The 26,276-nt window shown below is 37.0% G+C and overlaps 1 protein-coding gene across 4 annotated transcripts in view; it reads right to left on the bottom strand.

The window, feature by feature from the left end:
* Positions 1 to 23,032, bottom strand: part of TFEC (transcription factor EC) — a 176,715-nt gene extending 153,683 nt beyond the window's left edge. For all 4 annotated transcript variants that reach the window (XM_082692465.1, XM_082692464.1, XM_082692461.1 and 1 more), the window contains exon 1: positions 22,909 to 23,032. The gene's annotated coding sequence lies outside the window, so the exon portion shown is untranslated. The remainder of the gene's footprint in view (positions 1 to 22,908) is intronic.
* Between the last annotated feature and the right edge of the window lie 3,244 nt (positions 23,033 to 26,276).

Raw genomic sequence — 26,276 nt, 5'->3', positions numbered from 1 at the left:
AGTGAGCTGGGGGAAATTGGAGGGGGAGACAAACCATGAGAGACTGTGGGCTCTGAGAAACAAACTGAGGATTTTAGAGGGGAGGTGGGTGGGAGATTGGGTAAACCTGGTGGTGGGTATTATGGAGGTATTATGGAGGTATAGAAGACAACTTTTATAAAATTTCAAGGTATTATATCATTAAAAAATAAATGAAAGCATTGATATATTAGCAGTATACTATGGCAGCATACAACATATGAATATCAATTACTATTTTATTTTATTTTATTTTTTTATCAATTACTATTTTAAATGTATTGCCTAATGAAATATGGTAGTCCACAGACCCAGGCTTAGAGACAAAATGATATTTCAGGTGAAAATCATCTTCAATTTCTCTCTTCCCATTTGTGACCTTCACCAGACTCTCCACACTCTGGAGGATATAGCATTACAGTCTTTTCATGTCTCAACAAATATTTATAGGGCAGTCATAATGTGCTAGTATGCTACTAATCCACTAGAGACAAAATGTTGAATATGACACAATCTATGCCCTCAAAGTACTTGAATCCAATGTCCTTTCTGGGCCATCGCCAAATTTCCCCCACCACACAGGTATCAGCCACTTATTTATAAAATGATTACTCTGAATAAAGTACCAAGTCCTGTTGGACACTTGAAAAAAACAAGCAAGTAAACAAACTCCTCTATTACATGGTCAACACCTTCTGGAAATTTATAATCAATAAATCACTGAAATACCTTAAGAGAAGCACAAGCACTTATATTACATGCTAATTAAGGAAGTGCTGTAGGAATTGTTCAAAAGTTCACCAGAAGAATATGTCAGGCAGGATGTGACCAAAAAAAGTAAAAATTAAAAGGCTAATTGCCATTTTCAAACTTAAATTTCTTGAGTAGTTTTAAATATGTGGAACTGTAAAAAGGAGTTAGAGCAGTTCAAACTATTCTATTTTCATCTTTATGTTAATGTAATGAATAATAAATAAACTTTCAAGGTAATTTTTTCATATTTTAATAAGTTTTAAGAGCTAAGTTTAAAAAAAGATGAGTTTCTGTAACATCCCCTTGCAACAAGCTATTGAACTCCTCAAGTTATAACAAGTATATTTAATCATCTTCTAAATGAACCAGTTCACTTACCTAAAAATATGCTCAGTACCACTGGACAAAAAATACAAGAGACAAAGGGAGTCTCTGTGTGTATGCACATGTGTATAGAGTGTTTTGTTTTATCGATTTTGCTTTGTTTTTCTTTCAGTCAGATCCCTCAGAGAAGTACCATCATCCAAGGACTAGAGACATACCATGGAAGTCAAACAAAGTTGGATTGATTGCTTGCCAGAGCCAGGGAGACCATATCCCATGAGGAGCTATGGATCACCTCAGTTCAAGGGTGCAGCGGGGAGCTAGTTATAAGAGTTGGGCTTCTATTAGATGATTTTTAGAGAAGGTACTAAGAATCAGCCCAGCACTAGGTTGGATGTTATCAGAAAGTACAAGCAATTCAGTAGTTGGGTGTCAGTTTTCTCAGCATCAGCAAAAACACAATGAGTCTAAAGCTGTAATTGGTAAACAGGCAGCAGTCACTCATTTAGACAGGAGAGAAAGGGACTCGGCCATTTGTCTGCATTGTGCAGGGTTTTATCCTTGTCTTTCTATTGTGATCAGAGGTGACTGGTGCTATTTCGGAAAAGCAGAACATCATGCCTCCTTAGCTGTTGGTGTCAGGCCAGCTACCAGCAGACAGCTGTCCTAGCTGTTCTCTTTCTCAAGTACAGTCTTCTGTGATGAAGACTGTCCATACTATAAGAAATCTTCAGAAGGAATCTTTTACAACTTAATAAATAAGAATCTGCTATGAATTCTGTTGTTCTCTAGGAATGTTTGCCTTAGCAGTAAACTGGAAAAGCTGGACACAAAAGGTCAGGATCATATCTAAGTGGAGGATTTCTAAGAATACTAATAAGGCTGGAGGTAGTGACATCTTTTAGGGAACCCCTCCTCATTTTTCTGAACGTACTCCTGCACAGTGTTGAGCTCTACCAGCTATAATTACACTACCTGACCCTTTGCTGCAAGGAAGTAGACAAAAGTAGACACTTGATCCTAGCTGGACCAATCAGTGCCCCCCACCCTAAAACTTCGAATTGAGATTCAGAAAAGCCAAACAAAATCTGCATGCAGCTTTTGTTGTCTCAGATTAGCTCAGGATCTCTGTACATGCTATTTTTCTTAGGCGGCCTAGGGTTGCAGAAAGCCAAGCAATGGAGAGAGAACGAATCAGAACTGCAGAAAGAAGCAGAGATGCAAACAGGAGGGACCTCATAATTTTCAGTTCCTGTTTCTAGTCTCTTCCTGAGGTCCAGCTGCATTCCCACACTCAAGTTCCCTTGTCTTTACAATACATTCTCTATTTTCATTAAAGTCAGCTCAAACACATTTATTATTTATATTTACAAAAAAGCCTTAACTAAGAATAGCAAACAGTTTAATGCTGAGTGTAAGTATAGCACAGACCACTGACTGCCGCCCAGTATTTATTCTTCTTCTCTTTTTTTTCTTTTATAAAACCTTCTGGGTTTTGGCTAGGTACATGGTTTATTGAGCTAAAGACTAAATTTCCCAACTTCCTTTGCAGCTAGCTGTAGCCATATGACTGAGTTCAGCCAAATAGGAGATGAGTGAATGTGATGCATGTAACTTTTATAACTACCTCTTTTAGATAAGCAGCCTGTCCTGAACCAGCTTCTTTTCTCACTAGTAGGAATGCAGTGACCAGTAGAACAACTGCCTTGGACCAGAAACAGAAATAAATTTCTGGTGACAAAACCAACCCACCAACCAAGATACTTTGTTGACCTTTTAGGAGAAAACCTTCTACCATTATCTTCAGACTACAGCCTAACTTTAGACTATCCACATGTCAGAGAAATAAACTTTTATTTCATTTTTATCTCTGTCTTGTGAGCTCTTTTTGCTACCGAAGACCAGATGAACACAGAGAGGTTGCCATAACAGACATTCAGAGAAAATCCAGAGCTAGCTGAATAGAAGATATATGGGGTAGTAATTCTCATTTCAGAGTGAAAAGCTGACTGTTATGCAATACTGAAGTAATTGGTTCAATTCCTCCCTGTAATCTCTTGAAATTCAAATGACATTTCCACCATAGATGACAATGGTTTAGGAGAATTCTTTGTTGAGTGTGAGAATTTCAAAACCTGAAGGCTACTCTTTATGATAATCAATGAAGTACAACATGAAAGAGAAAAACATCAGTTTAGAGTTTCCCAGCTGGAAGCAGACACAGAAAACACGTTTAATGTACTGAAATTGTTGAGTCTAAATCAAGAAATGAATTGATGTCTTGACAGACTGAATTGTGTACATGACCCCTTGCTGTATATGTTACTGATGTTTCTGTCAGGGAACTGTGCAATCTTGACCATTGAAATGAGATCTGGGAGTAGTCAGAGAAGTGGGGAAACCCACCTTTCACATTCTTCCAATATATTATCTCTGTCTCTACCTTTTCTACAAACACATCGCAATGCCTTTAACTATAAACTTTAGCACAGGATTATGGAGAAGGAAGAGGCCCAGAGAAAACTGGAGATGAAGGACTCTCAGACACTTTTCCTTAGCGTGGTATTTTGCAAACATGTCTTGATTCACTGATCAAGTTAGCACCTCAGCACAAAAACTCCATGACTATCAGTCATGTGGGTATCTGGATTACTAATTTTGGGTATGCAAAAGGCATGATATAAAAGTTATGAAGCATTAGCAAATGTAATCATGTTAAATGAAATTGGCAGGCAGTCCACTAAAATTTTATAGGATTGTGTGATGATTAATTTTTGTGTCAAGTTGGCGAGGCCATGGTGCTCAGTCATTTGGTCAAACACCAGTCTAGATATTGGTATGTAGGTATATTTTAGATGTGATTAGTATTTAAATTAGTAAACCTTAAGTAAAGCAAATTGCATCCATAATGTAGGTGGGCTTCATCTATTCAGTTACTAAGGCCTAAAGAGAAAAGATACGTTTCCCTAAAGAATATTCAGTTCTGCCTTAAAATCACAACATAGGAACCCTGCCTGAGTTTCCCATCTGTTGGCCTACTCTGCAGAATTCAGTCAGACCCAGAACTGCAACATCGACTCTTGACTTAAAGGTCCAGCCTACCAGCATACCCTACTGATTTCAGACTTGCCAGTTCCCACAGTCATGTAAGCTAATTGTTTAAAATCAGTCTCCTCTCTCTTTCTTTGGAGAAATCTGACAAATACATATAGACTGTATGTAATCCTGGCTAACTACTGCAAAAAAAGTAAAAATAAATACAAATAAAACTGTATTCTAAAAATAATCACCCCAGCAGCCTGGGTGGCTTAGTCAATTAGGCAACCAACTCTTGGATTCAGCTCAGGTCATGATCTCAAGGTCATGAGATGGAACCCCACATCAGACTCCACCCACAGCAGGGAGTCTCCTTAGAATTCTCTCTCTCCCTCCCCCACTTGTACTTGCTTTCTCTCTCTCTCTCTCTCAAATAAATAAATCTTATAAATAATAATAATGATGAAGGACAATTGGAAAGCAGGAAGGCAGGGACAAATCCCCCCTCACGAGGAAACCACCCTTAAAAGGATTTTATACCACCCTAGTAGGAGCCCTCCACCCTTTCACAAGTGATAGATTGGTAACAAAAACCTGATTGGATGACAGGCACAGAGAGGGTTAATCAGATTAAAAGAGTCAGCTAACAAGTCCATAAAACCCCCTAGACTTAGAAACTCCTGTCGCCAACCCCTCCGGGGTCCCTCCCTCTTTGGGAGCTTTGTGCAATTGCTTTTCTTTGCTATGACTCCATAAACCTTGCTTTGCTGCCCACCACTCTGTCTGGTCTACCTCCACGTTCTTTAAAGGGGTGTGGCCAAGAACCATGGCACCAACAGAGAAAAAAATCTTGCAACAGTAATAATCACCCAAACGTTTTCCCCTGACCTTTGGAAATTTTTAATGCTTGTCCTTTCACAACAGTAAATTGTCCGAATGACTTCCGACAGATTCTTCTTCTTTCCTTGGAAATTTACCAGTCCTAAATCTTTTCTCCATAGGCTCTTAACCTTCCACAATGACATTCACCTTATCCCTATAATCAAATCCATACTAAGGAGAAAGCTGATATCTATAAATACTACCCTTCCCCTGAGCTATCTGAAGACTGTGATTCCTGTTTTTGCTGTCTGATTATGAAATGGCTAAAACAGTCATCTCTGAGCCACAGCTAAAGAGAGGAGGAAATCGTTTGGTCAAAAAGGTCTGGGCAGCATCCATCAAATCACACCACAGAGGCCACTTCCTTTCGTGCACCCATGTAGAGGATCACAATTACTAGACTCCTACCCAGTAAATGCCCGGAGCTCAATCAATTACAGGCAGTTCTTAGAAACCAAAATATTTCCAATCAGAGATACCAGGACTCAGAAGCCAAAAATAAAGTTTTGATTTGTTAAAGGACCCAGGAGCTCTAATTAGGTATCATGTAGTTTCAGGTACAGAAACACTCTCAGGAAATAGTTACTTTGGATTAATTTAGATCCAGATATTAGATTGAATCCATAGGCAAATAATGAAAGATAGTCAGAAAAAAGGCAGGCAGGGACAAGCTCCACTCCCCTTCTCCCTCTTCTCCACCCCACTCTAAAAGGAAACTATCCTTAAAGGAATTTTACACCATCCTAGAAGGAGCCCTCCACCCTTTCCCATCTGAACAAATACCTGATAGGTAGATGAGTGCATGAACAAAAACCTGATTAGGTGACAGGTGCATGGAGGGTTAATTAGATTAAAATGACCCATCAACAGTCTCATAAAAACCATTAGACTTTGAAACCCCTGCAGCCACCCACACTGGTCCCCTCCCTCTTCTGGAGCTTTGTACTACTACTGCTCAATAAACTTAACTATCCTTCAGTAAACTTTGCTTTGCTGCCCATCACTCTTCATGTGGTCTACCTCTGCATTCTTCAAAGCAGCATGACCAAGAGCCACAGGCATATAAGGAAAAGAAATACAAATAGACCTGAATTCCTTATTCACATTATCTCAGAAATATCCCTGACAACTTACTAAAACAAGGTAATACTAGAGCGGGCAAAATTTCTCAGGTTACTGACAAATATAAAATGTAGATTAAAGTGATTCAAGGTTGGTAGTAAACATAAGTTTCTAACATAAGTGAGAAAAATTCACTTTACATATTACTCAAAAAAGTATCAGTTGATGCTTCAAAACTGATTCACAGTGAAAAATCACCAAACATGGAAGGGTTAAATACCTAGAAGTGAGAAACAAGATATAAATCAGGAAACTGCCAAGTAATATTTTTGGATGGTTTCTCTTCTAATAATCATAAGAAGCATGCAAAATGAGTTTACTTGATAGACTTAAATAACTGGAAAAGACTATTATGAAGTACAGTGGCAGAAGAAGGGATCATGGAAAATGACAGATATTTGAAAAGGAAAAAATTAAAAATTTTTAAATGAGGGAACATAGTAACAAGAACTATGGATGCAAAGTTTGGATTATACAACAGATTATACAAAAATGAAGAGAAATTTGTGAATTCTGAGACATATATGAATCAATTACTCAAAATAGAATTCAGAGAACCAAGACTGAAAATCAGTAAAGTTAAGAGACATGAAAATAGAGAGTCTAACATATGTCTATTAATTGGAGTCTCAGAAATGAATGAGAGAAAAAATGTAGAAGAAATATTTGATGTGACAGTGGTTGAGATCTTTCCTGATATGATGAGACACAGAGGAACTTCAATAAGTCTCAATCAGTATTAATGAAAAACACTATACTCAGACATATTGTAATGAAGCTACAAAACATCAGAGAAAAAAAAAAAAAGGTCCTTAAAACGTCCCAAGGAAAAAGATAGATTTGCTGAAAGGAAAAATTTGACTGGGGGCTGATTTCTTAATGACAATAATGGAAGCCAGAAGATTGATAAATGATAACTCCAAAGTACTGAGAAAAACTAGCTGTCAATGTAGCATCCTACACCCCATGAAGTTATGTCCCATTCAATCATTCATTCAACAAAATGTATTGTTCATATACTGTGTTAGAATCTACCAAAAATTGACCCAAAAATTCCTACTTTTCTGGAATTTATGTTCCAACAGAGAGAAACAATCAATAAATAATAACCATAATAAATAAGGAAAGTGTGCTGTGAAAACAGTGGACCAGGGGACTGAAAAGACAGAGGTTAATAAACTTGAATGGGCTGTCAGAATAGAATTCATTAAAAAGGTGAGATTTTATTTTCTGGGAATGCAAGCTGGTGCAGTATGGAAGTTCCTCAAAAAGGTGAAATTAGAGTTAACCTATGACCTAGAAATTGCACTATTGAATATTTACCCTAAAGATAACAAATGGAGTGATCAGAAGGGGCACCTGCACCTCAATGTTCATAGTAACAATGTCCACAAGAGCCAAACTATGGAAAGAGCCCAGATGCCCATCACAGATGAATGGATAAAGAAGATATGGTACACACACACACACACACACACACACACACACACACACATGGAATATTACACAGCTACAAAAAATGAAATATTGCCATTTGCAACAACATGGATGGAACTACAGGGTATTATGCTAAGTGAATTAAGTCAAACAGAGAAAGACAATTATCATATGATCTCACTGATATGTGGAATTTAAGAAACAAGGCAGAGGATCATAGGGGAAGAGAGAAAAAAATGAAGCAAGATGAAGCCCCAGAGGGAGACAAACCATGACAGACTCTTAATCTCAGGAAACAAACAGAGGGTTCCAGGAGGGGAGAGTAGAAGGGGGGTTGGATAACTGGGTGATGGAACATTAGGGAGAGTGTGGGTTGTGATAAGCGCTGGGTATTATATAAGACTGATGAAATCAAGGGTGCCTGGGTGGCTAATTAAGCCTCTGCCTCTGACTCAGGTCATGATCTCAGAGTCTTGGGATTGAGCCCAGCATTGGGCTGTATGCTCAGCAGGGAGCCTGCTTTCCCCCTCTCTCTGCCTGTCTCTCTACCTACTTGTGATCTCTCTCAAATAAATAAATAAAATCTTAAAAAAAAAAAAAGGCTGATGAATCACAGACCTATACCCCTGAACCAAATAATATATTGTATGTTAATTTAAAAAAAAAGAACTTTGATTTTTACTCAGTGAAATAGGGAATGGAGGGCAAGAAGTATGTGCAGTGGCACACTTGATATTTTAACAGGATCACATTGACTACTGACTACTATGTGCAAATATGTGGCTGGAGGTGGTGACAAAGAAGAAAACCAGTTATGAGACTTTGAAGTAATTCAGGCTCAAGATAAAGATGCTTCAGACTAGAGTGAGAGCAGGGAAGTGGTAAGTCATGGCTAGACTCTGGATTTATTGTGGATATAGACAATAGAATTTCCCGCTAGATTGGTAAGAGGAATCAAGATGACTAAAACATTCTATCTGAGCTACTAAAAGGGGGGGGGGGAATTAATCTGCCTTGTGGCTATGGTTGAAGCAACTTAACAGAAAGAGGGAAGATATTGGAAATTAGGTTTGGACATGTTGACTTTGAAACATCTATTAATATCAATGTGGAGCTGTTGAATAGGAAGTTAGATCATTTCTTTTTTAATTAACATATAATATATTATTTGTTTCAGGGGTACAGTTCTGTGATTCATCAGTCTTACACAATTCACAGCACCCACCATAGCACAAACCCTCCCCAAGGTCCATCACCCAGCCACCCCATCCCTCCTATCCACCTCCATTTCAGCAACCCTATTTGTTCCCTGAGATTAAGGGTCTCTAATGGTTAGATAATTTCATCCAGAGTTCAGGAGAAAGATCTTCACTAGAGATGTAAACTTGGGAATCATTGGCATATGGATGGCAATTAAAGGCAAAACACTGGACAAGATGACAAAGAGATGGAGTGTGAATATAAAAAAGAAATGGACCAAGGGTTGACTAGGGAAATTTCAGCTGCTTAGGGAAATGAGGAGAAATGAGTACAAAATACTGAGAGAGAGTAATCCGATCCATGTGAGAAGGAAAACCAAAAGAGGTATTGTACGGCCACGTCAAGAAAATATATTAAAGGAATGATGGTGTCCAATGCTGCTGATAGTGGACTGTGATGGAAACTGAGAATTCAGCATTGGATTTAGTCACTGAACCTTTAAAAAAGTGATTTGGAAAATTAGTGGTGCGCAAACCCGATTGGATAGTTGAATAGAATAATTGAGAGAAGTAGAAACAGGCTTTAAAGAATAATCATTTCAAGGAGGTTTGCTGCAAAGGGAAGCAGAGAAATATTGTGGTAGCTGACCATGCAAATAAAGACAAAAATTTTTCAGAAATACATGGGAGAAATAAGAAGATGCTGTATGTTGATGAGACAGTCCTCTAGAAAACAAACAGTGATTGTGCAGAAGAAAGAGGAAGAATTGCTGGAGGAGATGATAAAAGGAATGGGGAAAAGCACACACTGGAAAACTTGATTTTAGGTGGGACGCAGTGAGTCATCTCAAGTTTCAGTCAGAGCAGCAGGGTGTAGGTAGGGTGGTGTAGGTAAGTAGCCAATGTGTACAGAACACAGACCAAACATGCTGGGTATCTCTGCATGTTCTCTTCTAATGACTTCAATTTTTTTTCACTGAATAGAAAGCAAGATCATCAGCCGAGGCTTAAACTGGAAAAGAGAGTGTAGGAGGTTGGAAAAGAGAAGGACCAAAAAACTGGTTTCAAGCATTTTTCCAAAGTGAGGATGAAATAAACTCATTTTGCAGACAAACACATAAAAATTGATAGTTTACTATCAACGTACACTCACTAAAGGGATTAGGAAGAAAATGATCTGAGAAGCAAGGTCTGAAGGGCTAAAAATGAATGGTGAGCACAGAAGTAGCTAGTAAGCAGTTAAATCTAAACAAGCATCTAAATAAATCAAAAACAATAATTCTAATTTGGGGGATTATAATAATGTTTAATTATAATACTGAGTAAGAATAACATGCAAAGGAGGAGTGGGTATGATTAGTGTGTGTGCGTGTGTGTGTGTAAGTTTGAGCACCATTTCTTAAATTACAGTTGTGAACATAGACTTTAAGAATTACTTTTAAATAATACTGGGGCTCCTGGGTGGCTCAGTGGATTAAAGTCTCTGCCTTCGGCTCAGGTCATGATCTCAGGGTGCTGGGATAGAACCCCGCATCGCATTGGGCTCTCTGCTCAGCAGGGAGCCTGCCTCCTCCTCTCTCTCTGCCTGCCTCCGCCTACTTGTAATCTCTGTCTGTCAAATAAATCAATCAAATCTTTAAAAAAAAAAAAAAAGAATTACTTCTAAATAATATTTTATTTGATGTAATATTTGGTGATACCTTCAAATAACAACAAAAGAAATGCACTTTTTTTCTCTAATGGTCCCAATACTTGCATTCAACACCCAACTAAACAAAACAAAAATTCAGACAACTTTCCAGCTTGTACACAGTAGAGAACTCCAAGAAACATTACCGAACTTGGCAATTCACCATGACCTCCTCAAGCATTTTGCCTTGCCGCTAGGTAATAGGTATCCATACTACAATCTCTTTTTCTTTTTTTTTTTTTTTTAAGATTTTGTTTATTTATTTGACAGACAGAAATCACAAGTAGGCAGAGAGGCAGGCAGAGAGAGAGAGGAAGGGAGGCAGGCTCTCTGCTGAGCAGAGAGCCCAATGTGGGGCTCGATCCCAAGACCCTGGTATCATGACCGGAGCCAAAGGCAGGGACTTTAATGCACTGAGCCACCCAGGTGCCCCTATAATCTCCTTTATGACAGCCAATGTGTACAGAATACAGACCAAACAGAAAAGCTTCCTTCTCCCTATCTTGATTCTCCATCAGGTAAATTAATTCTCAAAAGTACAAGTTTGTTTCTGTTGGCTCTTAAAGTCTAAATTATTACACAGTTCAACACACCAAAACATTTTTCTTGCTTAATCTACAACTTTTTTGTTATACTTTGTTTATTCTTAGAGTTTTACTACTGATCTTCTGTTACTTAAAATTGCTTAATGTTAATCCAAAGACCTTATTTCTGTTAAAGTTCCTCTTCCTGGGGTAGTGGAACTATGACTGGCCATTCTCAATTTCACTCATTTTCAAGATTTCCAATAATATGCATGAATTATTTTTATAATAAAAAGAATTAAATCTGTTTTAAATTAAAAGTCAGGGAATAAATTGTATTATGCCTTCTGGGACGTCTAATATAATATTGAATACAAGTAATGTAATGATTCCAGGCCTGCTTGTCATTCAACTTTCTTTGGAGTCACTAGAACTAGACTCAGTGGCCTTAAAGAAAAAAAATCCACAACCTATTTTCTTGCGCAACAATGAAACCATCGCAATCACATGGTAATATATGACATGGTTAAGAATATTAAATAAAACCACCACAACCACAACAACAACAACTCTGGCATCTATATTATAGAATATGTTTGCATTTTTATTGTAATAGTGCTTTCTTGTTGAGTGTATAGTTAGGGGAATACTATTTTAATACTTTGCTGAGTGGAAGTGAAACTAACATTTAAAAATTCATGAGAAGAATTTTTGTGTTCTTATATTAGCATTCAGAGGCAAAGTAAGGGTGATTGGAAGACATGTGAGTGTGACTCAAACTCAAATTATATTTGTTCATACAGAAATAAAGCCCTTGTGATATATGGCTTTGTTTTGACTCAAAACTTAATTTGTTAAACATTCATTTTGAGATGCATCTCATTTAAATGAGTATAATTAATCATATAAAATCAAAATTTGAGGTTTTAAAACTATAAATTCTAAATATAATTTTATTCAAACTGCAATATTTTCATTAATCTCCTTTGAAAATAATGCAGTGGGCTGCATTATTTGAGCAAGTTGCAGGTAGGATTTCATAATACTGTATCAGTAGCATATGAAAATGAATAAATATATGAGAAAGTCTGAATTTCTTTTGGAAGTTTGCTTGATCAATCTTAGTTAAATTCAAAATAGATTTCTCTAACATTAACCTGAAGAGAGAATATTCTCCTTTGATACTAGCTTTTGAAATTTTTGTTCTCCAGTTAAATTTTTCTTCTTATCCTAATAGTGTATTTTTTTCCTCTCTGAGAATGAAAATCTGTTACAATGGAATTTTCTTTCATTCAGCAGGACAAATACACTTATCTCTTATATAGTTATATAACTTTTCATAATGAGATTTACCTTTTAGTGGATGAAATAGTAAATGAATACCTCGAGTTTGAGATAACATGAAAAGGCCAATTTAATTCGTTCCTAAGATAATAACAAAATCTGAACTGATTTGTTTCACTGGATTTTGAAATTTTTGTTCATGGAGACATTCATGCTAATTTGGTAAGCACCTTGGACTTCAACAAAGATTAAATTCCTGAAATTTTTTTCATTCTTTCCCAATGTAGGAAGTAATAATTCAAACATAAACATAGCTCTCTTTATGGTCATTTTCTTAAAACATGTATTAAAACCTTTCCAAATGATGGTGCAGAATAACATTCAGATCCCAAGTGTACCTAGATTAAATTTTAAATTTAAAAGATGACATTTAGGGGGTATCTGGGTGGCTCAGTCAGTTAAGCGTCCAACTCTTGGTTTTTGCGCAGGTCATGATCTCAGTGTCGTGAGATGGAGCCCCACAACAGGTTTCATGCTCTGTGGGGAGTCTGCTTGAGATTCTCTCCCTCTCCCTCTTCCTCTGCCCTCCCCCTGCCACTTATGTGCATGCTCTCTAAGATAAATAAATACATCTGTTTTAAAAAAGGAACAATGTGGGCAGGACCTTTAGTTTGGCAAAAAAAAAACATCAAGAAGCTCCACTGCCAACCAAGATAGAGGACCAAGAACTAGATTTTCACCCATACCTTAAACAACTAAAAAAAGTCAAACAAAATATTTTCAAACATTGAACAACAGGCAGCAGAGAGCAATGCCACCCTGAGAGAAGGGAAATAAACTCGGTAAGTTCTATGATTGTTTCAGTTCATTACCTGGGAAAAATTTTCAAACTTCAGTCACAGGGAGAGGAAATCACAACAGAGCCCAGCATTCTCTCTGAATTGAAGAGACAGAAATGAGGATCTGGGAAGGTCATGACAGAATTCGCAAGACAGAGTATCAGAGCAGAGAGAGCTACAAAGAGAGGGAGCTCCTGCAATCTGCAGAGGGTCTCCCAGAGTCCTCAACTTAATGCTAATCAGAGCATGTGTGTAAGCAAACTACTTTTTGGCTGAGCAATGCACTACTGGAAGGGAGTAGAAGGAACAATTTCCAGCAATCATACAAAGTTGGGAATGGTTCACATTTCCAAGAACCAGAGATAAGAAACATCATAATGCATAGGGCATGTGTCAAGCAGGTACTCAGAAGATATTGCCTGACTTACAGGGACAAATAGCCTTAGACTCAAGACTACTCTAATGCCATTTGGCAAAGATTAAACCTAGTTGTGAAAGAAGCAAAATTTTTCCAAGCAACTAAGCAAAACTCGAAGTGTTTTTAAAATTACTAAGATTGCCACCACTCATGATGCTTGGTATCCAATCAAAAATCTTCAGGCATACAAAGAAGTAGGAAAATATGACCAATAGCATGGGGGGAAAATCATTCAAAAGAACTGACCAACAAACACTTCAAATGACAGCAACAGGAAAAAGCCATTAAAATAGCTGCTATGGAGTTCCTGGGTAGCTCAGTTGGTTAAGCATCTGCCTTCCGCTCAGGTCATGATCCCAGAATCCTGGGATGGAGCCCCATCTGGCTCCCTCCTCAGCAGGGAGTTGACTTCTCCCATTCCTTCTCCCCATCCCACCTATTCATGAGCTCTCTCTCTCTTTCTCAAATGAATAAATTTAAAAATCTAAAACAAAACAAAAGAAAACAAACAACAACAACAAAAAAACAGCCGCTATAGCCATATGCTTCATGTTCAAGAAGGTAAAGGAAAGCATAAACCTATTAAAAAGGTTTAATATACAAACCTATTAAAAAAAGGTTTTTGAATATTTTGAAAGACCTAAATCTAAATTCTAGAAAAGGAAAATATGGTATCTAAAATGAAAATTTCACTGGATAACATAAATCCTAGCCAGGGAACTGCAGAAGCTTTCAAACCAGTAAAAACCAATAAGCTGGATAAATAGCGCAGATATTCCTTATCATTCAGGTAAACAATGATGATGATCTTGTTATTTTCTTTTTTTTTGATGTCACAGTTGCTATTACTCATTTTGTGTTTTGCATTCTTACTCTGATCATTTGCTTTGCCAGTAGTGATTATTAGTGATTAGTAATTGGGCAAAGAAAAAACCAAAGCCCCTATTTCTTCATTGCTGTAGCAAACAAAACAAAATTTATAATGAAGGGGGGGGGAACGCACTAGATAGGATTAACAGCAGATTCAATATTACATAAGAAATGATTAGTGAATTTAAAGACACAACAATAGAAAAGATTCAAAATTAGAATAATGGAAAAAGTATGAAAAAACACAAATGAGATGTGAGACAACTTCAGATGAATTAATATACATGTAATTGAAGTCTCAAAAGGAGAGGGGAAACAAGAAGTGTTTCCTAAAATTTTAAAATGTTGCTACATTTTAAAATCTTGGGTTGGTGGCCCATCCTTTAAACAGAGAATTAGATGAAACCATAAGGAGAAAAGAATGATCCTGCCCTACCATAACGGTAAAGAACACAGTGTCTACTGAGCATTGCCTTGAACCAGCCTTAGAAAGACTGTCTTTTAATCTTAGTTATGAGTATTGAGGTATAGTGGCCACTTTTCACTTAATGCCAGTGTTGCTACTTCTGAAAAAAAAAAAAAAATCTTCCTTAGTTAATACGTATACTAGAGTGTCCTATGAGGTATAAGGGCTAGATGGATAAAGCAGTTAAGACTTAGGCAGAACAAAATTTTCTAAGCTCTGAAACCATTATGAACACACTTCTTTTTTTTCCTCTCTCTCACCTCTATCCTTCACTTTTTTTAGATAGAGGACTTATTTCTTTTGGTAAATCGTGGAGTTCCTATTCACATTGCTGTTGGAAGAAGCACATTACTAAGTTTTGGTGAAAATCATGACTCTTGTAAGTATAATGGAAATGACAATATTGATTCATACATTTTTTCCATTCATTCAAAATCTTCAGTGGGCTAGGAACTATGAAATGTGTTGGAAATATATTAGTTAATAAGGCAGCCACAACACTGACCCAAAGAAGTTACACTGCCTAGAAAGATTAGCATTACCCTGATAACAGCATTAATTAATATAATTATTTAGTTTACTAACATTGTGTGCCTTAGCTCCATGTCTTTCTTCCATATTCTGTGCTGTCACATAGGGGTCCAGGGACCTCTATAAATATATTATCCAGAATCCCTTGTCAATTGACCTTCAGTTAGGTTTGGCCAATAAGAGGCATTCATGCAAAATTGGAAGACGGTAGGAGAGGAGAAGTCATGGCTCTCCCCCCTCCCTTGGACATTGTTCTTCTCTCTTTGCTTTGTGATGGTATCTCTCAAAGTGGCTACGACCTTTTAGGGGTGCCATCCTTGGCCCTGATTTCCCCACTTCAGTTATACTAGCCCATGCAACATCATCCTCTTTGGCCGTTGTGGAGCCCTGCTAGGAACACTGACAACTCACAAACACAGTTTGGGTTACCTCACAGTCCCAGTCTGGGTTACCTCACCCTGCTTTTACATTTCCAGAGGGTATCCCACAAATCTAGCATCCCCAATATCAATGTTAATAGGTCCCTGTTCAATAGAAAGACACCAGGGTGTAGAATCAACCCTTCCACCATTTGCATAACTAATTCTTTCTATTAAATTCACTCTTTTTGAAAGACTTAGTATGATTTCTTTTTCTTTCACTGATACGCTTATCATTTTGATTAATGCCAAATATGTGGTCGAATGAACATATATAATTGGGGATCTACTCTATAGTAAATCAGACAGTTTCCTGGAGGAATTAATACTTAAATTAAGAACTGCAGTATGAATAGAAGTTAAACAAGTGAAGGGAAGCAGCCATAGCCATGTGGTCAAACATCACATTATTTAAGGTATCGAAGAAGGACTACATTCTACAAAATACAATTGCTTGCTCTATGGCTGACATATTTCCATGTTGTACTTCTTACTGTGTCACTGAACCTACAACAAGCCTGTCAGGGTCTACCTCAAAAGACTAGTTAAAAGATTTGCTTTATTTTGTTCTATTGTGATTCTATTAAACTCAGCAATATTTTTGCTTTTAACCAAAACTAATGTCTTCCCAGGATTGGAAAAACATTTCTGATGAGAAATGTCCAGCTTTTAAAAACGTCTCATTTGCCATTTCCAGCATCTCCCAAGCATGTTTCCCACCTCGCCACCCTCAAGGCACACATTTAATCGGAAATCCTAACATGTCAAAAAGATTAGATTAGCTGACTGAATAAATCGTTCTATCTTTCCACCTTTTATATAACATTCCTTGTGACATGGCTGTCTAATTAAAATGCAGCTTACCAATAAAATAAAACTCCCCGTTCTCCCCAACTCTTAGATCAGTATTATTGAGTTTTTTTTTTCTTTTGCCTCAGGCTCTGATATGGCCTGGAACCATGTTATTACTGATTCTGTCATACTTTGATCATTAGGCAGGTTTTTTGTGTGTGCTAAAAGCTTTCAGTTTTTAAAAAAATATTGGATTAAAATATTATTTGTCTTGATTTCTGAATTTGTTGGTGCTCCCTTAAATTTTGCACCAGAGGCAAGTACCTGTCTCTCCTACCCTAATACAGACCCTATAGCTCTTGTTGCTCCCTGAAGGAACTTCAGCCAATACTGGAGGCAGAGTGGGACAACTGTCTATATGGCCCCAGAGGCTTCCCTTTAGTGGGATGACAAGAACTACCAAGAGGAGAGAGAAAATTTTCTTACAGCACAATGATGGGCAATTGCCCACATTTGCATTAACAAGTTTGAATATTAGATATTATCATTTTTTAATCTCATTATTTATTTATAAAAACTAGGAACTGAGGCACCTAGGTGGCTCAGTCAATTAAGCGTTCAACTCTTGATTTTGACCTAGGTAATGAATCTCAGGGTAATGAGATTGAGCTCTCATTGGACTCCATGCTGGGAGTGGAGTCTGCTAACAATTCTCTCTCTCTCTCTCCCCTTATCTTTCTGCCCCTCCCCCATTCCTTCTCTCTTTCCCTCTCTTTCTAACATAAAGCAATTAATCTCTTTGAAAAATGCGTAATCTGAGGGGTGCCTGGGTGGCTAAGTGAGTTAAAGCCTCTGCCTTCGGCTCAGGTCATGATCCCAGGGTCCTCGGATCGAGCCCTGCATCGGGCTCTCTGCTCAGCAGTGAGCCTGTTTCCTCCTCTCTCTCTCTCTGCCTGCCTCTCTGCCTGCTTGTGATCTCTGTCTATCAAATAAATAAATAAAATCTTTCCAAAAAAAATGGGTAATCTGAGAGATACATTTCAAAAAGAAGAATCTGTTTTAAAAATTACTTCAACTTTTTATCGGTCCTAAGATTACAATTCTAATATAATAATCAACCCACAATTAGCAAGACATTTAAAAGATAGAAAATGAGATATTAAAAGTCAGAGAAATATTTAATTTCACATCTGCTTCCCCACAACTGCACCCACCCTCACTCAGCCTTGAATCTTCAAATAGTTTGGCCTACATAGAAATCATAACATGTTTTTGTAGTTCTCTCTTTATTATGATTCTCTAGAATTTCTGCTTGACTTCTCAAGTGCTTAATTTTACGTCTCCTAAGTGTAGTCCACTTATGACATCTTCCATGTCCATGTTAATAGGCTTCAGTTTACTAGGAAAGGAATCCAGGATGTAAAATCTAGTCAGGTCTCCTAACAGCTCCTTGTTTGTGCTTGGAAAAGGCATATAGGTCTCCATTTCCTCATCTCCAAAATGAATGTTTGAGACTAAAAGGTTATTAACAAATTTTCCATTTTCACATCCTATGATCAAGTAATTCTCTCTATATACACATGTTAGACAATATGGAAGACTTGGCTTCTGTTGGCCTTAGAGGCCTTCTCTTGTCATCTCCACATTTGTGTGTAATACCAAACTTTATTCTGAAGTATCTTGAACTAATATTGCTCACTTAGAAAATAATTTGGGGATTTCAGTCAAAGAACGAGTTCTGATTTCATATATCAGGCCTCCATCATGTCTCTGATGATTTTTCCTATACTTTTTCATGTCCTATTTTCATATCATAATCCCTAAAATTTCCTGACTCGGAAAGCTTTCCTTTCACAAGCACAAAATTTGCAAGCAGGTGGAAAGAGCTAGTATCTTGCTGCCCAAAGTTGTTTATTTGTTTGTTTGTTTAATATATTTTGTAAGTCTTTATTTATTTGAGAGAGAGAGAGCGAGCATGAGAAGGGGAAGGTTTGGAGGGAGAAGCAGACTCCCTGCCAAGCAGGGAGCCCGATGTGGGACTCGATCCCAGGACTCCAGGATCACGACCTGAGCTGAAGTCAGTTGCTTAACCAGCTGAGCCACCCAGGCGCCCTGCCCACAGTTATTAACAATCATTCCTTTTTCTATTTCTTTCTCACCATTTTCTTCTTTTTTCTTCCTTAGCTCACTTTCCCCATTTTTTTCTTCTTTTTCTCTGTCATTAGTTTCCCTAACAACAGTTTAGAAGATACTAGATGTTCAGAACAAACAAGGAAATTAAAGTAACATTACATATCAAAATTTTTTCAATAGAATACATATATACTTACTATAATCAGTGTAAATGGAATAGCACAGCAAAGAAAACAGTCCATAACTCAAATGGGTTAGTGACCACACACAATATGTGGTGATAAAAGATACTTAATAGGCATTGGCCAGTGGTTTTTCTTTGTCTTTCTTTTTTTGTTTGTTTGTTTGTTTGTTTGTTTTTTTGTTGGGGGGAGGAAATCAGGATACAGAGGGAAAACAAGAAATAAGACAGTAAGTGTAGGGATGGGACTGACTAGGAAATGATAAATGCAAGAATACTCAAAATAACTCTGACTCTCCCCTCTTTTTGAATGTTTGGTTCCTCCCAACTGTCAAGACCGTTCCTTCTTCTTAGAAACCTCACCTGTGGGGCACCTGGGTGGTTCAGTGGTTAGGCCTCTGCCCTCAGCTCAGGTCATGATCCCAGGATGCTAGGATTGAGCTCTGCATAGGGCTATCTGCTCAGCAGGGAGCCTGCTTCCCTTCCTCTCTCTCTCTGCCTGCCTCTCTGCCTACTTGTGATCTCTGTCAAAGAAATAAATAAAATCTTTAAAAAAAGAAAAGAAAAGAAAAGAAAAGAAACCTTACCTGAACACCCCATACTGAATTGTTCATTCCCTCCTGTTTTCTCACTTAGATTCTAATATAATTTCACACTAACTTCTATCACACTGAAAGGCATTAATTCATTTGTGTATCTATTGTCTCCCTTCCCACTACATACCCAGTATCTTTGAGGACATGTCTATATTATCCAACTCTGAATTCTTTTTCTGGCACATATCAGGTACCTAGTTTTAAATTCTATGTCCCCTATTTGTTCACATAAACACAACAAGTTTTAAAAATGTTTTCCTGAGCCACAATCTCCTCATTTATAAAATTAGGAAAATACTACCTCAGGATTAAAGTGAAATAGCTAAGGTTGAACTTTTTTTTTAAATTTATTTTATTTTATTTTATTTTATTTATTTGACACACAGAGAGAGAGAGAGAGAGAGAGAGAGAGAGCACAAGTAGGCAGAGAGAGGGGGAAGCAGGCTCCCCACCGAGCAGAGGACCAGGACCCTGGGATCATGACCTGAGCTGAAGGCAGAGGCTTTAACCCACTGAGCTACCCAGGTGCCCCAGGTTGAACTTTTCTTAAGCACTGGAAAGTTAACAAAAATTTTGCGTTAAAGGCTCAAGTTTTGAAAAATACTAAAGTGGATTCTGTAAGAAAAAAAAGCTTTCAGGCTGATGAAGCAGCAAATGACCTGATCCCTGGCAGCTAGATTCTTGAGGTTTGGTGTTTGGTGAGACAAGAGGGCAGCAAGTTGTACAGTGTGAGACTGAAACTCAGAGGTGGCAGGCCTCCCACAGAGACCGGAAACAGCTGAGCACTGAGAGCAACTTCCTTCCAATGGACCACTGCAGACTAACAAAGTCTCCACAATGTTGTTCCTGAAATGTGCAAATCCGAAAGCAGCCCAAAGCACTATGAAGGAGCCACAAAACAACTGATGCTAGATTTGGTGAATGCGGATCTAAATTTAGTTTCATTTTCCCCTGCAGAGTAATACAGCAGCTCTTGTCTTTCCTGCATTTTCAAGCAGTGCCTATGGACTCACAAAATCTAACCATCTGAGGTTTCCAGTCAGGGTGACGGGGAGCACTACAATACAGAGCCAGGGACTGGCTGGGGGAGCTGCATAGGAGGTGCTTTTTCAGAAGAGCAGCCTGTTCTCACTAGAAAAATAGCTCTGTGGTTTCTATTCTGAGCTGGGGAAGAATGCACTAATCTCACCAGAAGACTGTTTGGGGAGGATTTTAGTCAACAGCTAGCATTTTGGAAATTATTTCCAAAGATTTTTAAAACGTATTCTCTAGAAGTAACACTGTGTTAAACTACCCATAGCAGATCTCAGAAAGTCTTTATTATATTAAGATACTTAAGTGGTTTCAGTATATTCCCTTTTCCTATATTTTTCCACACACATTTAAAATGCTTCTCCATTTTCCACATTCATATTTATCTTTCTAATAATGAGTGTGGCTCACACTCATTACCATTACCCCCTGTATGTGTTTTAACATTCTTCTAAGAAATAACAATAGTGCCATCGGAATTTTGGGGTTTGACTATAAATACAAAAAAGGAAATTCTATGAAGTCTATGAATGGGTAAAGGTCATAAGCAAATCAACCGAAAAATACATCTAAAATTCAATCATGTATCTGTCACCTGAGATTCTCCAGTATAACACTATGAAAAGATATTTCTGGGGACACCTGGGTGGCTCAGTAAGTCAAGCATCTGACTTGGGCTCAGGTCATGATCTTAGGGTCCTCAGCGGGAAGTCTGCTTGTCCCTCTCCCTCTGCCCATCCCCCCCAGTCCTGTGCATGCTCTCTCTCATACATAAATAAATTTTTAAAAAGAAAAAAAAATATTTCTGACCATTTCACAGCCTATCAAGTATTTTTTTTAATGATTATTTCTTTAATCTGTTCTGTATTTTCAGTGAGAAATAGCAACTAAAACTCTACCTTTACATGAGAATTATGGACAAGAAAGGAAATAGCTAACATGAGTAAATCAAATTATTTAGTTGTATGAAAAATTATGCAAACCTCTGAAGTACGTATTCCTTCTTCTTGTTGGTCTCATGTAATTTAAGCAACTAAATATATCTCCAGCTGAATTTAACAAATTCACATCCTAATAATGCTTTCTACGCGATTTATTTTCTATTTTTTTCAAATTCTGACAGAATTCCCCCCAAAAGTGAAAGGTAGCTAAAGGAAATTTTAATGATATCCAAGGGGAAAAATTTTTTGAGTTCTGAGCTATAAAAATATGTTGTGAAGTTCTGTGCAGTCTTTGTTTAAAATGGGCAATAATGGATAAGCAGATATATTTTTTCTTTCTTTTGTGATAGCATACACCTGTAAAAATATAATATTAATGTCATATTATAACAACATAATTTCTATTTTATAGTATTTCACAAATCCCTATTAATATGATTTGAGTTGAAGGTCTTTGCTTAATTGTACTTGCTTTTTTTTAATATTTGCTCATATTAAAAATATGAAGTAGCAAAAAGTTATAATCAAATATTCTTTCATTTTTGTCCCTAAAACACTATAAATTGTACTAATTATTTACTTGTTACATTGTTTATCATGTTTTAACAATAAAGAAAGTCAACGTTACAAATATGATTTGAATAATCCATATTTAATATCATTTATATCTAATTCAAGTGATTTATTTATTTTAACAGTTTTCATTTTTAAATAACTCATTTCTCCCCATGCAAGGGCTTCCTGAATGCTATTCAATGTGATAAATGATATGAGCACTAAATTGCAAGTACATTTACTGCAGTGGATACTGAGAGGTGTCTCAACTTAAATTACAAAATTCAAACCTATGCCTCACTTTAAGGAAATATAATTGTCAAAATTTCACATTTATAATGCATCAAAAACATATCAATAAAATGACTTCCTTATCTGTGCTTTTTTAAAAAATTAGATGATTGATAGATGATAGATATATAAACATTTCTTACATCATATATATAATAATCATGTCTTCAATGAATTCTTTGTAACACATATATTTTATAAAATGAGAAAACATACTTATTCCAGTTCTCTATGGATTTTGGCAAAATTTGAAGCCATTTCTGCACAGTCAAAAAAGAATAATGTTTAGAAATCTCACATATCAGTTCTTCAATTCCCCATTTCCTTTTTCTTCTAGTAAATTTATACTGAATGAAACCTTATAATAAAATATGACCAATAATTTAAAAAAACAGCATTAAAAATTTTATCTATTTCTAACTTATGGAGCAAAATGTAAGTTAAAGTTTAAATGTTTATAAGACTTAAACATGTAAAATTAAGTTGAAATTTAGAGTTATGTGCTTTTAAGCCCTGGATATAAGTAATTTCATATTTTATTGTTCTAATTAAATAACATAGAGGAAAAAAATTACCTTTGGTAATGGTTCAGGAGCATAATCTTTAAGAGTCAATCTCTCCATTTGCTTTTTATGTACTGTAAGCATTACAGCTCTGTGTACTCCGATTTCTCTACGTGTTCTCCTTCTAAGTGAGACTGAGCTAGATAAACCATGATTTAGTTCCTCTTTTTGGCATTACATTCATTTCTCATATTCCTAACTATAATGTTAAAGAGAGTGAGTAATATTTAACAGATCACGATTTGAACAATTTGCAGTTACAAAAAAAAAAAAAAAGCCCAATTCTTTTTCCCCCCTCTATCAAAAACCTTATTATTTTATCAATAACTATCTGTATAGAAATGAAAGTTAAAAGTGATGTTAAAAAACTGAGAAGCAAGGACAAATTTCAATGTGTAATAAGGGGACAAAATTACTACTGATGGAGGAAGGCTCCTGGGAGAAGATAAATGGTTTCTCTGTCATCATCATCTGGGTTCAGTTTCCCTGGATTTTACAAGACCCTTCCAGAAAAGTCAACAGTTAAACACAAGTAGGAAATACAGTCTCACCACAAAGATTTTGGAGGACAAAGGAGTCATCTTTCCATTAAAAAAAGTAACATACAAAGCATCTGTGTGTCTGTGTGTGTATTTGTCAGTGGGTGGGTGTGATAATCATTACCAGTGTTCACCATTTTCACCCATATTCCATTCTCCTATACTTCAGGCTCACCCGAAGTTTGGAGTGGCCATGAGACCATGGCAGCAAAACGGGAGGGTTTGAAACATCTACTTGCTGGTACCCAGTTCTACAGCCTTCCTTTCCGTCTGTCTTTGTGATCATGGTTTCCAAACCATGTTTAGGTTTCCAAACAGCTTCCATCAACCCAGGACCCCAAGTAACTTTAATGGACAGAGCCCTCCTATAACCTATGTTGAGATTATAGCATAAATGAGAAACAATTTTAGTAACTACTTAGATCTGGAAGTTATATGTTTAACCTAGCCAATGCTTACTGGTTCAGAGGATGAAATTATAGTTGCTCTATTTTCAAAACTGTACCATTAACTATCCATATCTAGAATAAACCTCTCCTCATTCCTATGAGCCATCTTGGCAAAATGTGGCAAATATATGCACTACAGAGACAGTGGATGTGCTGAAGAGCAATGTGATAGACTGGAAAGAAGACAAGGCTTGGAACTCTGGACAGTTGTCCAAGTAAGGCAAACTAGTTAGTAGCAAAGCTTGGACCTCTCACTAATTTGTATTACTTTGGGCAAGTCACTTAAGCGCTCTACATTTAAGTTACATTTAAGTTATGTCCCCATTTTACAAATAGGGACAATAATAATTTATCTGTCTCTGTAGCAATGTTCAGTATCAAATAAAATAATACACAAGTTTTATGTGTTGCCCTTCCTAGAGGACAGAAATATGTTCTATTGTACTTTAAATCCCCAATCACTTAGTAAAGTATCTTTTGTCACAATGGGTACTAAACAAATGTTTCGTAACTAAAGGCAAATTCTTTTCCAACAATTATGTAAGCCTTTAGTTGATGTCTAACTCTGGTTTGTAGACTAAGTAAGAACAAGTCTTTCAGGAAATACATTGTTAGTCTTCAATTTTTTTTAATGTGTTAAATATCTATTAATCATTAACCACATGCCAGGTACTGTTTAAGGCACAAGAAGAGAGGATAATTGAGCAAATTAGATAAATTCTCTGTTCTAATGGACAGAAACAGACAGTGACAAGCAAAGGCTGTGTGTGAGAGAAGAAGGAAAGAAGGAAGACTTCAATAAGTGGTCAGGAAAGGCTTCCTTGTATAGGCTTCCTTGTTAACACATTTAAGCAGAGGGGCACCTGGATGGCTCAGCAGTTTAAGCCTCCAACTCTTTCTTGGTTTCAGCTCAGCTCATGATCTCAGAGTTGTGAGATCCAGCTCCATGTTGGGCTCCATGCTCAGTGTGGAGTCAGCTTGAGATTCTCTCCCTCTCACCCCTCCTCAGCTCCTCCCCTCACCCCTCACCTCTGCATGTATACATTTATATGTGTGCTTTCTCTCTCTCTCTCTCAAATAAAAAGTTAAATAAAATCTTCAAAGAAGAGAAGTTTTTTTTTTTTTTTTAAGACATTTAAGCAGAGAATTCAGTGAAGGAATATAAACCATGTAGATTTTTGAAGGACTAGCATTCCAGGCAGTGAGCACAGCCGTAAGGGACCCCAAGCAAGAGTGTTCTTAGTGTGTTTGAAAAATAAGAAGCAACAGTAGAAACTGGCAATTTTGAGTATTTTTGCAAAATGCCATGTTATAGTAATCCTACAATATTTCAGTTTGTCTACCATCTATTGGTTACAAGTCTGATGGAGGATTTGATTGATTTATAAGCTCATCTTACACCTCTAGGCTGATGTGTTGCTCTTCTGGGCTGGGAGCTTTAGATGGTTTTGAGCAGAGGAAAAACATGATGTGACTTACATTTCCAAAAGATTATCCAGGTTACTTTGTGGAGAATAGATTGTAAGAGAGCCAACTGTGGATGCAGGAAGGTAAATTGGAAGGTTAATGAAATAGTCCAGGTAAGACAATTAGTTCCAAGTAGTTTGTTATATATATATCTGTATTATTTTTATATTTATATAATTTTATATGTTTATCTCATTTGCACATATACCTGAAGATATATATAGATATAGATATCGAGACAGATCAATCGATATATAGATAACAGTTTCTATATCCATTCTCAGAGATGCCATGACAAGAGTCAAACTGGAGAGCCAGGGAATTTTTTCCTTAATCCCGGTATAGTTCCCATACAGCACAATACTAGCTTAGGTACAATATAGTGATTCAGCAATTCCATGCATCACCCTGTGCTCATCACATCAAGTGAAGACAGGGAATTTGTTGCATATGTAGGGGTATATATATATGACAGGACCAAAGCCTCTCCATATGTGGAGGGAAGGAAAGAGGAATTTGCCTTAAGAGATGCAGAGAATTTGCCTTAAGAACATCTGTAGAAAAGGAAGAAAAAGAAGAGGGTCAAGGAGGAAGAAAGTTTTTACTTGCTGAAGGCTGATTATTTTCAAACACCTATCTTCAAGAGGAAGTTTGGGAATCAAGACAATCTAGATAGAAAACAGTGGATCATGGGGCATGACTAAAAACAAACAAACAAACAAGCAAGCAAACACACAAAAAACCCTGAAGACCAATTTCCAGAGACATCAGAAGAGCTATTTGGAAAGAACAGCCAGGAAGAGTAATACAGGTATTTGAAGTACAACAAGGACATCAGCCTGGAGGTGTAAGATGAGCTTGTAAATCAGTGAAATCTTCCGTAAGACTTATAATCAACCGGTGGAAAACATGGTGGGATTCCTGT

The sequence above is a fragment of the Mustela nivalis genome, assembly GCF_964662115.1.
Source record: "Mustela nivalis genome assembly, chromosome: 12".
Taxonomy (NCBI): Eukaryota; Metazoa; Chordata; class Mammalia; order Carnivora; family Mustelidae; genus Mustela; species Mustela nivalis.
Note: the sequence above shows the minus strand (reverse complement) of the source record. Positions and strands in the feature narration are given on the sequence as shown.